General features: G+C 44.1%; 1 long non-coding RNA gene across 1 annotated transcript in view; it reads left to right on the forward strand.

Moving 5' to 3' along the window:
• Nucleotides 1-477: 477 nt before the first annotated feature.
• Nucleotides 478-13,573, forward strand: part of LOC138757788 (uncharacterized) — a 47,504-nt gene continuing 34,408 nt past the window's right edge. The window contains exon 1 of the long non-coding RNA XR_011353887.1: nucleotides 478-581. This is a non-coding gene — a long non-coding RNA (uncharacterized lncRNA). The remainder of the gene's footprint in view (nucleotides 582-13,573) is intronic.

Below are 13,573 nucleotides of genomic sequence, written 5' to 3' on the forward strand. Positions count from 1 at the left end.
TTAAATAAGATCTGTTTTAAAGTGTTTGTATGTGACCTATATTAAAACCCTGTCCCAATTTATTTCCCAAAAACATATCTATACAATACAAACACAACATAATCTGTCACATTACCTCTCCCTTATGTCCTCTCACTTTAGATTCCTCTGCCTTGGGAAAAATATTACAATTAGTTACCTTATCAATGACATTCATGATTTTATGAATCTCCCTAAGTTTCCCATCTTTGCCTTCTATACTTTAGGTGAAAAAAATACCAGCCTATCCAATCTCACCTTCAAGCCCTCTAGTTCCAAAAACATTCTTATGAGTCTTATCTCTGCCTTTTCCAGCTTAATGACATCCTTCCAACATTTGGGTCACCAGTATTGTGCACAATCTCTTATTGTGATCTCACAATAATTTATCCAGCTGTAATATGGCTTCACTGCTCCTTAAGTTAGTTTAAGTTAGTTCGTTGCCCTAACTGATGAAGGGATGTATGCCAAACACCTTCTTCACCACCATATCTACTTGCATCACCACTCCCCTGAATTCTCCTCCACTGTATTCAAGAACTCAACCAGGCTATGAAGCAGGGGTAAATCTTGACATTTTTCCATATTGACTTCATCTGTTTGCAGAGGTATTTAGCTTGCCTGAAATATATTAATGGAGCTTGAGGTTTCCCTTCTGGTCTTTCACCCACAACGCCCGTTAACTACACAACATTTGCCCTAACATCTCATAATATCTGTCTCTATTTAAATCAGTGAACAAGAAGCTCCTGCACTGGACAAGGCTGCTGCCAAATAGCAACCATTAGTTCACAGCAGTTCAGCGGAACAAGCACGACTTAGGAAGCAGTACTTTATAGAATATTTAAGTTCACAGCAGTGCAGCGGAACACCCAGGACTTTGGAACCAGTACTTTACAGAATATTTAAGCAGTGTGGGCATTTGATTTAGCAAGTCTCTATGACTCAGGATAATGCGTGCACTGTGCAGAAACACAATGTGAATGAAAATACAGCTGGATTTGAAGATTGTAGTCTTTAAGTTTAAGCTACATTAATTTACAATTGCCTTGAAGCTACATTAAGAACCCATTTTGTCAAGTCTGATTGAAGCATATGTCTAGACCTTTCCTTATTGGTTATTATTACCAAGATGCTCTGTTTTCATTGTACAGTTTCCTACAGGGCTTATAATAGTCCCAGCCAGGGTCAGGGAGTTACAACATTATCTCCACTGCTGGAGACATCAAGAAAGCTACGAAATTAAATAAAATTATAAATGAAACAGCAACGTAATTAAACAAGGATATTTTCACATTTATGCTGCTCCATTTACTTCAAATGATTGACATAACTTATGTTAACCCATTGGGTACCATGCCTTCATCAGCAAATATTCAGATTTGGACCTACATCCAGTCATACAGATATCAACTGAGTCATAAGATCTTTAAATGGTTGTGAGTTTATCAATAAGCTGTAAACTATACTATAGACTTCGGTTAAATGAGAACTTTGTTCAGGAGAATAATTTAAAGTATTGGCTTCAGTTAATAGAGGTGCAAAACCCCATCTGCATGTCAAATCTGTAATCCCACATGACATCATAATATGTATGCTTTGTTCTCTCTTCTTCACTCCCAATCTCGCCTCATATCAATTCATTTTGCAATGTTTTGTCTCATGTTCTTTCAATCTCTGCTTATCCATCAATCTACCTACATATCTCACTTTTGCTGTCCCTGTCTTTGTCTTTGTCTGACCCTACCTCTTTCTCTCACTCTTTTTCTCATCTTTTCTCTCTGCCTCTCCTCTTTTCCTCAACCAATCTTTTTCATCTCCCCCCTCTCTTTGCCAATTTCTCTTTCTGGTTTCCTATTTGTCTTCATCTCTGCCTGTCTCTCTTCCTCCTTCTCTCTCCCTATGTTTCTGTCTGTCTATCTCTCTCCTTGGATTAGGCAGGAGAGGGCAGGGGTCAAAGTGAGGATCACATAGGAAAGAAGGGTTCATCAGATGATGAGGGGAAATCAGAAAATGGCTTGGGTTTTAGGCAAGTGGGGTATTGGATCAATGAGAGGAAATGTCACTGAGATGTAACATTTTGACAGGACCAACAAGTAAGCTGTTCCCCAGAACAAGGGATCTTAGTCCAAAGAGAAGGGGAAAGCTATTTAGGACTAAGTTCACTCAGAGAATTATGAACTCTGTGGAGCTTCCGACCATAGTAAGTTGTTGAGGCCAGTTCATTCAAGAGGGAATTGGATGTGGCCCTTATGGTTAAAGGGATCAAAGAGTATACAGAAAAAAAAACAAGTTTGAGATTACAGGATCAGCCATGATCGAATTGAATAGTGGTGAAGGCTCAAAAGGCTGAATGACCTTCTCCTGTTCATATATTCTATGATTATATGAAATAGCTGATGGTTAGGTAGATGGGGACATAAGAGGCTGCAGATATTGGAATCGGTCGCAAAGTCAATCTGTTGGAGGCATTCTGTGGGGGAGCTGCATCTGTGGGGGTGGGGGGTGGGGAAGAATTGTCGATATCCCAGGATGAGACTGTGCCTCGGGACTGAGAGTTGGGAGAGAAGAAAGAGGAGAGACAGATGGTAAGGAGATGAGAGGTGAATGTTGATGGGAGTAGAGTGGTTAATGGAGGTGGGAGATTGTCCATGGGGGCTCTGATGATGATAAATAATGGAGACTGCTATCTCCACTCCACTGCTGAGAAAACCAATCAGAATCCCAAGTGTTCCCTCAGGGGGAGGAAATCTGCTGTCACCTCCTTCCCTGGCACTTACGAGACTCCTGATGCACAACAACATGCTGATGATGACTGGAAAAACTACTCAATGCAAGGACAATTAGGGATGGACAATAAACAATGGCCTTGGCCTTGCTATTGACAAACTGGAATGAATAAGACAAGACTAATCTGGACATCCAGAGGATATTTACAGGATCTGGCAAATACTTCAGTTTCCACTTGGTTAATTATGCATTTATAAAATGGCACCAGCGCCTGAATGAGAGCATTTGGATATGAGAGACAGAAAATGTCAAATAACTCATGCTTCTTTTGGGAAGACAACCCATTCTTCCAGTGCACTCTAGTCTGAGAAGTCCAGAGTGTAGAATCTCTACAACCATCGATTTTAATCTGGATTATTCATTACAGGTGAAGAAAGAGATGACAAAGTGTAGATGCATGCAACAGACCCTATCCAGAGATACTACAGTGCTGTACTGAAGGAGTGCTCCATTGTTATTCTCTATCTCTGCCTTTCTGTCTCTCCTATTACTTTCTCTCTCTCTCCCTCCCTTTTCTCCTTTCTGCCTCCCTCCTTCTCCTTTAAAATAAATTGTTACACCTGTCTCCTCTCTCAGTGGGATGTTCAAGATCCTTGGTTCTCCTGATTATTTGATTAATGCTTTGTTTTAACATGAACAAAAATTAATATCTGATTGTTTATGCAAACTTATTAAGAAGAACTTTTCCACATATCTGCAATGATCAAATATGTTTTCACTGGCTGTAAAATCACTGGGATGTCCCGATATCATGAAATAATAAATTAATGGAATTATTTTCTTCCATTGTTTCAGGGGTGGCCACCCTTTTATTTTTAAATTTAGACATATAGCACAGTAACAGGCCATTTTGGCCTACGAGTCTGTACTGGGGCTATAGGTTAATTGGGCGCCATGGACTTGTGGGCCAACATGGTCTGTTACCATGCTGTATGTCTAGATTAAAAATTAAAAATTAAAAGGTTGGCCACCGCTTAAGAACTGGAAGATATCCAATAAAAAAAATTATATTTTGCTCTTTTTTGACCATGAAATAAACCAATGGTCATAATATATATGGCGACAGTTGATTTGTCTTCTAAAAAGTCTTGGCTAAAATGAACTGGCATATTAGATTGTAGGATCTGTCAGTATGCTTTCATTGGGTCTTTCAGGATTTGAATCAAATACATTACAAGAAGACAGAAAAATTCCAAGGGACGAATTGCCATCTGCAGTTAATCAAGACAAGTAAAGATAGGATCAGATTTAAAGGAAAAATATGTAATTTTACAAAGAAATGTGTCAGGTCAGATGATGATGCAGAATATAAAAGCAGCAAAGAATACCCAACAAATTCATAAGGAATGGTAAAAAATGAGAATACAAGATGAGTTTGTCAGAAATATAGAAAAATATATTTTAAAGAGAAAATGTAACAAAGTGGGCATTGACCATATAGAAACTGAATCTGGGGAATAATCATGGAAAACAAGGAGATGGCAGATGATTTAACAGATATTTTCAATGAAGGGAGTACAAATAACATCCCAAAAATGGCTATACATTGGAAATTGGGAGAAAGGGGAGAACTCAGGAAAATGATAAACACCAGTGCAGTGGGACTGGATAAAATATTGGAGCTCTGGGCTGGTAATTCACTGAGCCCTGAAGGATCTCATTCCCAGTCTTTAAAATAACTGGCTAGTGAAGAGCTTGGTTCATTGGCTTGAAAGTTGCAAAATTTATAAGGTCCAGGAGAGCTTCTATAAGATTGTAAAATAGCAAATGTCTTTATTCAAAAAGTGAGAGAGACAGTAAGCAGAAAACTTCATCCCAGATGGTTAAACATCTGTCAAATGAAGATGTTAGAGGCCGAGACTGGAGATTTGGATCAGGGCCTGGATGTGGTTGGAACCTGGGTTCAGCATGACCTCAGAACCAGTGAATAGGAGAATGGGCAGGCTCATAATTAAAACCAGGGATAAGAAATGCAACCCAGTCTTCCCCAGAGGAGACAGAGAGGGAGAGGTGAGCAGGGAGTGTAGCAAGGGCTTCATATGTGTGTGTGTGTGTGTGTGTGTGTGTGTGTGTGTGTGTGTGTGTGTGTGTGTGTGTGTGTGTGTGTGTGTGTGTGTGTGTGTGTGTGTGTGTCTGTGTGTATGTGTGTGTCTGTGTGTGTGTTTAGGGGCTGTATATGTGTGTACATATGTATTAGTCTCCAGTTGACCTGCGTCCCTTTTCCACAGACAAGGCCTTGTTCTGTGAAGCTGGTATGAGATCTGGAAGACAATAGTTACCCTGTTTTAAAAGAAACCACAGAGAGGCAAGTCCATTCCTCAGTATGAAGCTGGGCAGGTTGTTGTTGGGCTGTCCCAGTGCTCCGCTATGATCACAGCTCAGAAACTCAGATATCATTATTGCTATTCTGAGTGAGACACAAGTAGGAGACAACAAACTTAAGGAATAACCTGGTGCGCAATCCTTCCTCTGGTAAACAACACCACCTTCACAGTTTGCCACCTAGAATAGTCCAGTACCAAATGACTCACTCACTGTGGATCCAACATCCTCCACTGATCAGTGTGTGATGAACCATCAATAATCACAAAACTATAGACTGGAACAAGTGTCAACCTCATTGACTAATCAAGGCAAAGTGAAATGGGGAGCATGTAAAGGACTATGGGTAGGATCGGTCTCTGGAGCCATGCCCAGCAGGCAGCAGCCACTTATAGCAAAACAGTGGTTTACTACATTCACCCCTCCTGGGGGGTGAGAGAAAATAGATGAAGCTACTATACATATATACAATTTACAGGTTAAGTCTGTCGGGGGTCTCCTTTGCCACAGTGAATGATGTGGTAATGGTTGCGGGGCTGCCATAGTGTCCTGAGCAGCTTGTGGGGTTTGGCCTGTCATTGTCAGTTACAGTTCAACGAGGGGGGGGTGGGAGTACAGGTGAGGGGGTAAGAGAGTATGGTGCTGGTGTATCATGGGTGACAACAGTAGCTGGGGTGGAGAGTGGTCAGCTGCAGGCTCAGGGACCCCTAAGGTAGCCCTTGGAGGGAGTGTCTGTTGGTGGTCAGTGGTGGCCGGGTGGGCACCTGTTGGTGCCAGATCCCGGATTGAGACAGTGACCTCATGCCCATTGGGGAAGACAACGTAGAAATACTTTGGATTATTGTAGAGGAAATGGCCCCTCTCAACCGGTGGATCTGGCACCTGAGGTGCTTCCAAAGCAGGATTGGACTGGGGAGATAAGCCAGGCGGGCAGCGTAGTCTCTGACACAGACTCACTAGGACTAGGGAAAGCAAACATCCATTCATGAGGTGAGTCATTAGTTCTTTGGCTTGGCTTCGCGGACGAAGATTTATGGAGGGGGTAAAAAGTCCACGTCAGCTGCAGGCTCGTTTGTGGCTGACAAGTCCGATGCGGGACAGGCAGACACGATTGCAGCGGTTAAAAATGACTGGACGGAGAGGAGTCCATCCGAGAGGACATCCTGCCATTGGGAGATGGGGAGGCCCCTTGACCTCAGTGCCAGGTGGATGGTTTTCCAGATAGTGGCATTCTTCTTTTCCACTTGCTCATTCCCTCTAGGGATGTAGCTCATGCCCTGTTCGTGGTGATGCCCCTGGTCAGAAGGTACTGCTGCAGCTCATTATTTATGAATGAGATCCTCCAGTTGTTGTGGTTGAAGTCAGGGTACTCAAAGAGCATGAAAATATTGCGGAGGGCCTCGATAATTGAGGCCATGGTCATGTCCAGGTATGGGATAGCAAAGGGGAAATGGGAGTATTCATTGATAATTGTAAGGAAGTAGACATTCTAGTTGGAGGAGGGGAGGGGTCCCCTTGAAATCAATGCTTAGCTGCTCAAAGAGGTGAATAGCTTTAATCAGGTGTGCATTGTCAGGTTGGTAGAATTGCAGTTTGCATTCAGTGCAGACCTGGCTGATTTTAGTCATTGTCCCGACTTCCTTAAAAGAGTATGGTAGGTTCTGAGCTTTGATAAAATAGAAAAACCTAGACACTCCGGGGTGGCTAAAGTTATTATGGAGGGTCTGCAGTTGGACACTGGCACAGGTTCTATGGGATGGAGCGTCTGAGGGCTTATTAAGTTTGCCGACTTCATGTTGATCATGGAGAATACCTAATATTGTGCAATCTGGTTGACCATATCAGATATGCGGGGAAGGGTGTACGTTTCGAGCTGCGTGTACTTGTTGATGGTCTGGCTGTAATCTATGACCATCCTATTCTTTTCCATGTTCTTTACCACAGTCATCTGGGCTCTCCAAGGACTATTGCTGGCCTCGATGATGCCCTTGCCCAACAAGGGCTGAACTTCCAACTTGATGAACACCTTGCCTTCAGTACAGTGCCGCCTACTTCTGGTGGCCACCAGCTTGCAGTCAGGGGTGAGGTTGGTGAATGGCGTGGGGGATTGTAGGAGTCAACCTTGAGGGTCGAGAGGCAACAGGTCACATGCAGGGGGCTGTCTGTTAACTGTTCATTGTAAACAGCAAAGGGGGAATGGGGCCCATTAAATTTTAATGTAACTTTCTGGAATTAGCACTGGAAATCCAGCCCCAATAGCAAGGGGGCTCAGAGTTGTGGCATGACAAGTAGCCTGAAATGTCTGTAAACTATTGCCTCCGATGGTCAGGGTCACTACGCAGGACGCATGAATGGCTGCTGTGTGTGGTTTGGATGCGAGTGATATCTTGTGTTTGGCAGGCTGTACTTTAAGGGATAGGTGTTTAGTGGTATCGGGGTGAATAAAACTTTCTGTACTCCAGCTATTGAATTAATAGTTCGTAATGCACCCATTTACCTGGACGTCCATCATAGACCTGGCAAGTTCATGTGGTGCCTCTTGGTACAGGGTGATGGAGGCCAGTATAGACTTGCTGTCTGAGTTCGATGGGAGCTCAAGATCCAAAGATGGCCAACCTTGATCCATAGATGGCCACTCTTACTGTTCCCCTGTGATGTTGTATGCCTGAGAAGATGCCTTTGGCTGCTCTGTCCAAGATGGCGGCCCCCATAATATGCACATGGTGTTGCTGGTTAGTAGAGGAGATGGTGCCGATCGCACTGTCTGGATTGGGACTGTCTGCATGCTGCACTGCTAGATTTCACAGATGGTTTGGACTGGCCAACTTTGGCATAATGTTCCTTTTTACTACACCAAGTGCATACCTTCTCCTTGGCAGGGCAGTGTTTCCTTGGGTGCTACCCTGCCTGCATAAGTAGTAATTGGGTTGATCACCCGCAATGGCAAGTAGCCATTGTCCCAATTCTCTTGTCACCTGGTCGAGTTCAGGTCACTAGAGGTTTGGGACATTGTGAGTGACCAGTCACTCATGGCGCAGGATGATCCAAGAGGCAGCCGAGTAATGATTCGAGTTTTGGAAGACCACCTGCCAGCTCAACCGCTGTCTGTAGATCAAGTAACTTTTATTCTAGGAGTCTCATTCTTATGTACCTCGAGTGGATACCGACCACGTACACATCCCGGATGAGGTCCTCAGTGTTCTGGGTGGCAGTCTCGGCCTTGCAATCACATGCTCTGCATAAGTTGTGGAGGGCCTGCAGGTCTCGGTGCTTGACTCATCCAGGTCACTGCTTTTCGGTGGCCAGAAAGTGCCTGCCGTCGACTTCATTTATTTTCTTGCGATACTGGACCTTCTGAGTCTTCATGGCTGCTGAGTATGAGCAGATCAATGGGAATTCTTTGGGTCTGACTCACAAGAAGAGTGGCCTCAGTCAGTTAGCATTCGTGGTGTTAACGCCCATGGCCACCACCAGGAAGTCTTCAAAACAGCGTAGCCAGAATTCAAATGTGTTCAGGGCATCAGGCGATCAAGGGGTAATGATAAGCTTCTCATCTTTCTGGTACTGTTCCATGTTTTTTGAAAAATTGTAGTTAATAAAATTGATGCACCATCAATAAACACAAAAAACTGAAGTTGTGAAACTGATGGGCTTCTATTAACTATAGACTGGAACAGCCATCAAACTTATTGATTGATCAAGGAAGGGTGGAATCGGGAGTTGCAAAGGTCTATGGGTAGGATCAGCCTAGGGAGGCGTGTCCGGCCAGCAGTAGCCAATCACAGCATAACAGTAGTTTAGCACAGTGTGAAACTATAACCACTGAAGTTTTGGGTAATTCTAATTGATGCACTGTCAATTACTCAAAACGCTTGTTGAGAAACCTATAGGCTTTTATTCACCAGAACACAAGCATATCCATACTGTTTGGTTGTCTTGCACTGAGCTGTAGGGGACTGTGGAACAGTCACCTATATACAGGAGCCTGTGGGGAGGGGCCACAGGTACAAATGGCCAATAGATGTGCCTGACCAGACAATTATTCATAACAGTGGTTAAACACATTCACCCTTTGTTTTCAAAGAGAGTCCAGCAGGTGATGTGGAACTTACAAGGCTACAATTCAGTCACAAGTTCAGTCTTTCAGGTGGTCTGGTCATTTCCTGGGACCTTTGTAGCACCAGTTGTGGCTGTGGTGCGGCTGTGGTTTCTGGACAGTCTCAGGCATCTGTACATACTCATGCCAATGAGCCTGATGTAACTTTCCTCAGGACAGAGGCAAGATACCAAGGGACAGGTGCATTGTGTGTGTTCCACGTAAGGCGAGTGTGGGGAGAATAGTCATGGTCTCCAGGACCCGAGGGACCCAAGTCTCTGATAGAGATGGTGCCTTCGAGTCCATTCGGGTAGGCCACGTAGGATATTGGGGATTGGCATGGAGCAGGTGGAATCTTTCGCTGGGCAGCATTTCCTCTGATGCTTGCCCAGGCCGCAGAAGTAGCACTTTGGTTGCTCCCATAACACCGCAGCTGTGGTCGAGTCACCACCGGAGCCAGACGAAGGCAGTGGGAGGTGGTCGCAGAGCACTGCTGCTGTGACCAAGTCATTAGTGGAGCAAAGAGATGGCGGCACCTGGGGTAACCATGAGGTGACCACGTTGTCGGTTGAGTAGGCGTCCATGTTCTGGAGAGCCACCTCCAATGTACCTGCCTGCTCAACTGCTCTCCGTAGACTAAGCTCCCCTTGCTCCAGGAGTCTCTGTCGGACATAGTTCGACCTGATCCCCGCGACATAGGCATCATGGGTCAGGTCCGCTGTGTACTCCACGGTGGACACAGCCTTGCATTCTCAGGCTCTGCCAAGTGCTCGCAGGGCCCAAAGATATTTGGCGTTGGACGCACCGGTTCGTTGTTTTCGGTCACTAGGTGTCTAGCGTGGACAACATTGATTTTACGCAGGCACTGTCCTTTGAGAATGTTCATGGCTTCCTGGTGAGTTGTAATGTCCCTGATCATGGAGTACAAGGTGCCAACTCGGGAGTGCAGCCCGATGTAGCCCTCCGGAGGTGGAAGTGTACCGGGAAAGGTCTGAGACATTTGGCGGTAGGTTCCCGGGTCCTGATGAGGGGCTGGGGCAGAGGCAGGATGGCAAGAGCCCAAGGAGGAAGGCCCCCAAGAAGAGCCCCCATAGCACCAAAAATCCACCGGGCCTGCTGGGGTGCAGTGTCCCAGCTGAGGAGCAGCAAATCTGATCTACCACTGTTGGGGGTGGGATCAGGCATTGAAGGTGGGGCCCTGAGGCTAGGTGCACCCACCTAGCTTTGTTGAAGTTGGGGTTTGCAAATGATAGCAGCAATGCCGATCTACCTCCGCTGGGGGTAAGATCATGTGACAGAGATCTATCATCACTGAAGGTGGGGTCCAAGTCTAACTGCACCAACCTGGCTTCGTGGAAGCCGGGGCCTCAAAAAGCAAGCAGTGATATTGTTATGGTGCTGCATGGGATGATTGGACCAGAGTGGCAGTGAGGGGGAGTACCCCGGACAAGACCAGGTAGGGCCTGAGCCAAGCTTAAAACATTGTGCAGTGAAGCCGCCAACTCGACGGACGAGAATAACCTTATCATAACAAGGAACAAAGTCTTCTCTGCAGTTCCTATGTCCCAAGTAAATTATGATAGTAAATACTTCCCATGTCCCAATGTCCCTACTCAGCTTCTCAGAAGTTTGAAAAGGTAAAGACATTTATAAAGCTACTCGAATGTTCTGGAGAAACTCAGTAGGGCAGTATGACTTGTTGGGTTTCTCTAGCATATTTGTGTATTGCACTCGACCCCAGCATCTGAAGACTTTCTTGTTTAACTACTCAGCAAGCTTTTTTTATCTAAAGAATAGGTGCAATGATGTTGTATGGAACTATTAAGCATCCTTTTCCTACCATTACTTAGTTTGGCTTATGGCTCATTGGATTTTATATTATTCAGTGTTGATTTAGTATAATAGAGCTGTATCTTACAAAGATGATACATAAAGCCAGCAATTAGGGCTTGCTAATTTGCATTTATGTTTACACAGTTTTTAAAGTTTTAATATTTAATTTGACATTTTTCATTTGGTTCTGTACTTTGACGTGTCAGATGCCATCAACATCTCATTATCCACAGCCACTGTCAGCTCCAAATGATCCTAGGTCAAGAATATTAATTGAGTAAAACTTATGCTGTTCACAGGCCTAGTTTCAATCAAATGAGTGATGTAGTCACAAGTTGTGGTCAGTTTTTGTCCTGCTCTCCATTGGAAACAGATCTGGACTGTCCAAACTCAACCTATGTAGTATTTGTTTCAAGCAGTAGAGAAAGAAAAATGGGGGAACAACAAGTAATGTTGGATCATGATGTTCTTGCCCCTACTGGAGGTGGGCAGTTGGAGAATCAGTGTGAGTTTATGGCAGACTAAGCTACAGTAAAACAAGTTGGGAGATGGAACTGTTGAGATTGCTCTGAGAGCCACATAAACTCACTGCATTAAAGGGGCTCCTTTAAAATTGGAAGTAAATATGACATTACCTTTCTATCTCATTAATCTAGGCTGGATTAGTACAGTTGTCTGAATCTTGTGATCCACAGACACAAATGAAAAAAGTATAGAAATTAGTGCTGAACCGAGGAATGCAGAGGTTTACAGAGGCGCTTGTTGAAGCTGTTCTCATCATTCCAGTGACCCAGGCTCAATGCTGACCTCCAGCACTGTTAATGCATAGTGTTCACATTTTCCCTGTAACCATGTGGGTTTCCACGAATAGCAGAAGGCATGCAGGTTGGTTGGTTTGGTGACTGGTAGAATCTGGGGAAGTTGATGGGAAAGTGGGGGAAATAGGCTACAGGTAAAATTTGCGGGGAAATGGGATAGTTTGATGAGAAGACACACTCAATATCCACCATCAATGTTAAAATGGAAGCAAAGGATTGACTTCCAATTCCAGAATCAATGGTTGAGGTAGCAGATAGCAAGTGATAAATTTCTTCTGGGGTGAACCAACTCAAGGAGCGAGTGGATGAGAATTAATGAATGAATTTGTGGGCAAACAACAAAGCTACATTTTAATAAATAGAGGAGCAGAAACACAACTGTTCACAAAGTTGAGATCCAGCATGCAATTCACACATCAGCTGGCACACAAACTGATCAATAAATTAATGGAGCAACAGAAGCCAGCGAGCTAAAATAGTTAAAGATCTGTAAAAAACTTAGATCAATTGATTACCGAAGCATCATTAAAAGCAGTTACTTGGTGGCCTAACCTTAAGCTAGATAGTTATTAGCTAGCAGAATCAGATTCAGAATTTACTGGCATGAACAAGTCATGAAATTCAGTGTTTTGTGGCAGGGTCACAGTGCAAACATTCATATTATGAACATCTTACATTACTAAATTTAAAAAAAAGTAAATGAAAAGTAAATCAGTGTCTTGGGTTCATTGATTATTCAGGAATCTGATGGCAGCGGGGAAGAAGCTGTCCTTGTGCCACTGAGTCCTCATCTTTAGGCTCCTGTACCTTTTTCCTGATGATAGCAGGGTGAAGAGGGCATGGCCTAGGTGGTGGGGGGTCTTTGAGGACAGAACCTGCTTTTTTAAGACATCACCTCATGTAGATGCCCTCGATGGAGTGAAGTCTGGTGCCTGTGATGTTGCAGGCCAAGTTAACAACCCCCTGGAGTTTATTCTTGTCCTAAGAGATGGTGCCTCTATATCAGGCAGTGATTCAACCAGCCAGAATGCTCTCCACGGTACACATGTAGAGGTTTACAAGAGTCTTTGGTGACATACCGAATCTTCTCGGACACCTCACAAAGTATAGCTGTTGGCAAGCCTTATTTGTGATTGCATCAACTTTGGGGCTCCAGGACAGATCCTTGGAGATGTTGCCACCCAGGAATTTGAAATTCTTAACCCTCTCCACTACTGAGCCCTTGATGAGGATTGGGTTGTGTTCCCCTGATTTCTTCCTGAAGTCCACAATCATCTCCTTGGTTTTGCTGACATTGAGTGCAACGTTGTTGTCGTTACACCATTCAATGAAATGATCTATCTCCCTCCTGTACATTTCCTCATTTCCATTTGTGATTCTGCTGACAACTGTGGTGTCTTTGGCAATCTTGTAGATAGGATTGGAATTGTGCTTGGCCACATAGACACGGGTGTATAATGAGTAGAGCAGTGGGTTAAGCATGTATTCTTGGAGTGCGCCTGTGTTGATAAACAATGAGGAGAAGATGTTGTTTTCAAATTGTACTGACTGTGGTCTTCCGATGAGAAAGTCAAGGATCCAGTTACAGAGGCCTAGAGTTTGTAGTTCCTTGACCAGCATTGATGGACTAATGGTATTGAATGGTGTAGTCGATGAAGAGCAGCCATATTTATGAATTACTATTTTCCATGTGATC

The sequence above is a fragment of the Narcine bancroftii genome, chromosome 3 (assembly GCF_036971445.1).
Source record: "Narcine bancroftii isolate sNarBan1 chromosome 3, sNarBan1.hap1, whole genome shotgun sequence".
In the NCBI taxonomy this organism is placed as follows: Eukaryota; Metazoa; Chordata; class Chondrichthyes; order Torpediniformes; family Narcinidae; genus Narcine; species Narcine bancroftii.